Genomic DNA, 6000 nt, shown 5'->3' on the forward strand with positions numbered 1-6000 from the left:
GCTTGGTATTGCCATATTAATACTGACCTGGAGAATCATACCGCCAGATCATTTTTACTGTATAAGCTGCTTGTCGGATGCAGTGACGGACAGGAGGCAGATCAAGGGTTAACAAGGGGTTTAATAAACAATAGTTTCCTCTCACAGGGAGATATGTACACAAGGAGCAAGGTTATAATAATACAGAGAGAACTAATATGAGGGAAGGTTTTTAAAGAACAGGGGAGAATAATACAAATAATACTCTTAACACTTTGGACGTCAGCCATGGTTGTGCTCCTGCCCGTGACTGAGGACGTTCAGATTACGTGACAGAAAGGGATCTGTCACAGTTCTGTGAAAAATGGGGGAAACTCCTCTGGCGTTAATGGTGTCCTCCGGTGGTCCTGATGATGGCGGTGTCCTCTAGCGGTGGCGATGTCCTCTGGTGAACCTAGTGATGGCGGTGATAGTCTGTGGAATTATCACGGACACTAGCCCCAATGGATGAAAAGAGGAAGGAGGAATAGTTTCTTCCATCAGCTGTGAGAGTCCCTACACTGCCGGACCCTGTGACACTGTCCCGACACACTCTATAATGGCCATCTCGGTCCGCTGTGCCATACCGATGAGCGCCTGTATCACATAACACAGACCTTGCCTCTAACGATCAGTACTCCCGGCCGTGGCGGTCTTGTCAGCATCGTTGACTGAGTCAGCAGTCTCTTAAAGGTCCGCGATGTAAGTAGGGACAGTGGTGTTAGCTAGGACAGCGTTATCTGTGGTGTCTCAGCGGGACCCCATCGGTTGGTTCCTGTCAGCATGTCCTCTCGTCCCCAGCTCCAGTCAGCACTGCCCCGTCGCCTCACAGCTGATCTTCTCTGACAGGACTCGCGCGCGTGCCATCCCCGCCTGAACTGTTTGAATTTTTGCACGCGCATTAACTGTCTGCTTAGCCAGGCCCCCTTCTCTCAAGCACAAGGACATCCCAAAGTCCCCCCCTGTATCCTAGGTGACAGACCCGACGGTTGAGGCAAACCTGGTTAGTTTCTCCCCCTTAGAACTGCACAATAAATGTCACGAAAACAAAATTAGAAAAATGATGGGAAAAAAACTATTTTTTCACTGATTTACACCACTTAGAATTTTTTTCCTATTTATCAGCACATGATATGATTAAATGAATGGTGTTTTTCAAAACTGCAACTCGTCTCACATAAAACAAGACATCACATAGGCTGAGACAATGAAAAAAAAAATTAGGCTTTTCAAAGAAGGTGAGTGAAAAATGAATAAAAAAAGGCCAGATCTTGAAAAAGTTAATACTTTATGATTTTGCTAATTGTTTGTGCATTTCAGCTCATTAAAGTGTAATATTAACCCCTTCCCGCCACGGCCCTTTTTAGTTTTTGCTTTTTAGTTTTTTGCTCCCCTCCTTCCCAGAGCCATAACATTTTTATTTTTCCGTCAATATGGCCATGAGAGGACTTAGTTTTTGCGGGACGCGTTGTACTTTTGATCAACATCATTGGTTTTACAGTGTCATGTACTAGAAAACGGGAAAAAAATTCCAAGTGTGGTGAAATTGCAAAAAAGTGCAATCCCACACTTGTTTTTTGCTTGGCTTTTTTTCCAGGTTCACTAAATGCTAAAACTGACCTGATATTATGATTCTCCAGGTCATTAAGAGTTCATATAAGTATAAACACCGTGTGCACAACTGCAGAGTGGTGCTAATGACTAGGTTCCCAAACCAACAATCTATGTCAAAATAAAGTCTAACACTCAAGTATCCAATGGTGCATTTATTTGTAGCACTCGAAACGTTTCAGTCCTTGTGGACTTTCATCAGTCACGTGCTCATCCTAGCAAATGTAGTGGAGTTCAATGTCAGTTATTTAACACAAATAGTGCAGAGAGGGAATAGGAGGAGGGGAAGCCACCACACTGTGCCTCAGTGTATGAGAATGTCCACTCTGGCTTATCTCCAATGCTGTTGGTGCGGGGCGGTGACCACTAGTAACTGTGCAGCATGTAGAGGCTGCAGAAACCTATACGGAGAGTGAGGGACCTGGCCTTCAGACACGGTGTCCACTACATTTGCTAGGATCAGCACGTGACTGATGAAAGTCCACAAGGACTGAAACGTTTCGAGTGCTACAAATAAATGCACCATTGGATACTTAAGTTGAGTGCTAGACTTTATTTTGACATTACGAGTTCATAGACACCAAACATGTCTAGGTTATTTTTTATCTAAGTGTTGAAAAAAAAATAAAAACTTTGATGAAAAAAAATAAAAATGTGTCATTTTCTGATACCCATAGCGTCTCCATTTTTCGTGATCCGGGGTCGGGTGAGGGCTTATTTTTTGCGTACCGAGCTGACATTTTTAATGATACAACTTTTGTGCAGATACGTTCTTTTGATCGCCCGTTATTGCATTTTAATGCAATGTCGCAGAGGCCAAAAAAACGTAATTCTGGCGTTGCAAATTTTTTTCTCGCTACGCTGTTTAGCGATGAGGTTAATGCTTTTTTTTTTTGATAGATCGGGCGATACCAAATATGTGTAGGTTTGATTTTTTTTTTTATTGTTTTATTTAGGATGGGGGGAAAGGGGGGTGATTTAAACTTTTATATTTTTTTTATTTTTTTCATATTTTTAAAAACATTTTTTTTTACTTGTTCCATGCTTCAATAGCCTCCATGGGAGGCTAGAAGCTGGCACAACTCGATTAGCTCAGCTACATAGCAGCGATCATCAGATCGCTGCTATGTAGCTGAAATGCAGGCTTGCTATGAGCGCCGACCACAGGGGGGCGCTCACAGCAGGCCGGCATCAGTAACCATAGAGGTCTCAAGGACCGATCATGTGATGGGGGTCGGCGATGCTCTCATTTTCGGCCGCACGGCTGGAAGTGGTAGTTAAATGCCACTGTCAGCGATTGACAGCGGCATTTAACAAGTTAATAGTGGCGGGTGAATTGCTATTTCACCCACTGCTATTGCGCGCACATGTCAGCTGTACAAAACAGCTGACATGTCACGACTTTGATGTGGTCTCACCGCCGAAACCCACATCAGAGGGGGAGACACGACATGCGCCTAGTACGGTGCATGTCGTGAAGGGGTTAAAAAAGAAAATGGAGTTGTGGTCTTATTCAACCCCAAATCAGCAGTTAGAAGTATTTAACGGAGAATAATTATAGATTAATTGTCATTTTTTTTCTTTCATAAATCAATAGCACACATGAAAATAAGCAATTTTGCAATATATCTTATGGAAAAAGATTGTCCTTGGTTAGATTTGAACCAATAACCTGAGCAATGGAAACCTACAATGCCAACCTGTCGGAATAATGTTTATTATTGCATATATTACAACTACGTTGGTGCATGAGTCTCTGTCTCCAACAATAGTGTTATATTGTCAATATTGTGCCATCCACAACCTGTCTCCTCCATACATCTGTGACCTCGTTTCCCGGTACTTTCCTGCACGCAACCTCCAATCCTCACAAGATCTCCTTCTCTACTCCCCTCTTATCTCCTCTTCCCACAATCGCATACAAGATTTCTCTCGTGCATCCCCCCCCTACTCTGGAACTCTCTACCACAACATATCAGACTCTCGCCTACCTTTGAAACCTTCAAAAAGAACCTGAAGACCCACCTCTTCCGACAAGCCTACAACCTGCAGTAACCACCGATCGACCAAACCACTGCACGACCAGCTCTATCCTTACCTACTGTATCCACACCCATACCTTGTAGATTGTGAGCCCTCGCGGGCAGGGTCCTCTCTCCTCCTGTTCCAGTTGTGACTTGTATTGTTCAAGATTATTGTACTTGTTTTTATTATGTACACACCTCCTCACATGTAAACCATGGAAAAAATGGCGCTATAATAATAAATAATAATAATAATAATAATAATAACACATTGTCTAAAAAAAGAGTCCCAGGAAGTTCCCGCTCACTGTTCACACTGTGTGTAGCTGGAGCACTTTCTGCTTTTACTTTACGAGCTGGCAGATGAGATGCTAAGATCCCGAGCTGTAAGAAATACCAGTTGTAAGCTGTATTATCTTTGTTCATGAATAAATATATCTTCACTGTTGAGCAGCTGGACTGTACACAAATTAATCACTGCAAACATAACCACCCTGCCACCGTGCTGTCCAAAAGCTGTTTACTAGCTAAGTCATGAAAATGACTTCCAACACCTATGAGAAGGTTGTGGAAAGAGAAACTAGTTCCCATTGCTGCCACTCACTTCAGTTTTTAACCCCTTTACCCCCAAGGGTGGTTTGCACGTTAATGACCGGGCCAATTTTTACAATTCTGACCACTGTCCCTTTATGAGGTTATAACTCTGGAACGCTTCAACGGATCCCGGAGATTTTGACATTGTTTTCTCATTACATACTGTACTTCATGACAGTGATAAAATTTCTTTGATATTATCTGCGTTTATTTGTGAAAAAAATGGAAATTTGGCAAAAATTTTGAAAATTTCGCAATTTTCCAACTTTGAATTTTTATGCAATAAAATCACAGAGATATGTCAGACAAAATACTTAATAAGTAACATTTCCCACATGTCTACTTTACATCAGCACAATTTTGGAACCAAAATTTTTTTTGTTAGGGAGTTATAAGGGTTAAAAGTTGACCAGCAATTTCTCATTTTTACAACACCATTTTTTTTTTAGGGACCACATCTCATTTGAAGTCATTTTGAGGGGTCTATATGATAGAAAATAACCAAGTGTGACACCATTCTAAAAACTGCACCCCTCACAGTGCTCAAAACCACATTCAAGACGTTTATTAACCCTTCAGGTGTTTCACAGGAATTTTTGGAATGTTTAAATAAAAATGAACATTTAACTTTTATTCACAAAAAAATTACTTCAGCTCCAATTTGTTTTATTTTACCAAGGGTAGCAGGAGAAAATGGACCCCAAAAGTTGTTGTACAATCTGTCCTGAGTACGCCAATACCCTATATGTGGGAGTAAACCACTGTTTGGGCGCATGGTAGAGCTCGGAAGCAAAGGAGTGCCATTTGACTTTTCAATGCAAAATTGACTGGAATTGAGATGGGACACCATGTTGCATTTGGAGAGCCCCTGATGTGCCTAAACATTGAAACCCCCACAAGTGACACCATTTTGGAAAGTAGAACCCCTAAGGAACTTATCTAGATGTGTGGTGAGCACTTTGACCCATTAAGTGATTCACAGAAGTTTATAATGCAGAGCCGTAAAAATAAAAAATCATATTTTTTCACAAAAATGATCTTTTAGCCCCCAATTTTTTATTTTCCCAAGGGTAAGAGAAGAAATTGGACCATAAAAGTTGTTGTACAATTTGTCCTGAGTAGGCTGATACCCCCTATGTGGGGGTAAACCACTGTTCGGGCGCATGGTAGAGATCGGAAGGGAAGGAGCGCCGTTTGACTTTTCAATGCAAAATTGACAAGAATTGAGATGGGACTCCATGTTGCGTTTGGAGAGCCCCTGATGTGCCTAAACATTGAAACCCCCACAAGTGACACCATTTTGGAAAGTAGACCCCCTAAGGAACTCATCTAGATGTATTGTGAGAGCTTTAAATCACCAAGTGTTTCACTACAGTTCATAACGCAGAGCCGTGAAAATAAAAATTATTTTTTTTTCCACAAAAATTATTTTTTAGCCCCCAGTTTTGTATTTTTCCAAGGGTAACAGTTGAAATTAGACCCCAAACGTAGTTGTCCAATTTGTCCTGAGTACGCTGATACCCCATATGTGGGGGGGAACCACCGTTTGAGCGCATGGCAGAGCTCGGAAGGGAAGGAGCGTAATTTGGAATGCAGACTTAGATGGATTGGTCTGCAGGCGTCACATTGCGTTTGCAGAGCCCCTAATGTACCTAAACAGTAGAAACCCCCCACAAGTGACCCCGTATTGGAAACTAGACCCCCCCAAAGAACTTATCTAGATGTGTTGTGAGAACTTTGAACCCCCAAGTAT

This window comes from Ranitomeya variabilis, chromosome 4, assembly GCF_051348905.1.
Source record: "Ranitomeya variabilis isolate aRanVar5 chromosome 4, aRanVar5.hap1, whole genome shotgun sequence".
Classification (NCBI taxonomy): Eukaryota; Metazoa; Chordata; class Amphibia; order Anura; family Dendrobatidae; genus Ranitomeya; species Ranitomeya variabilis.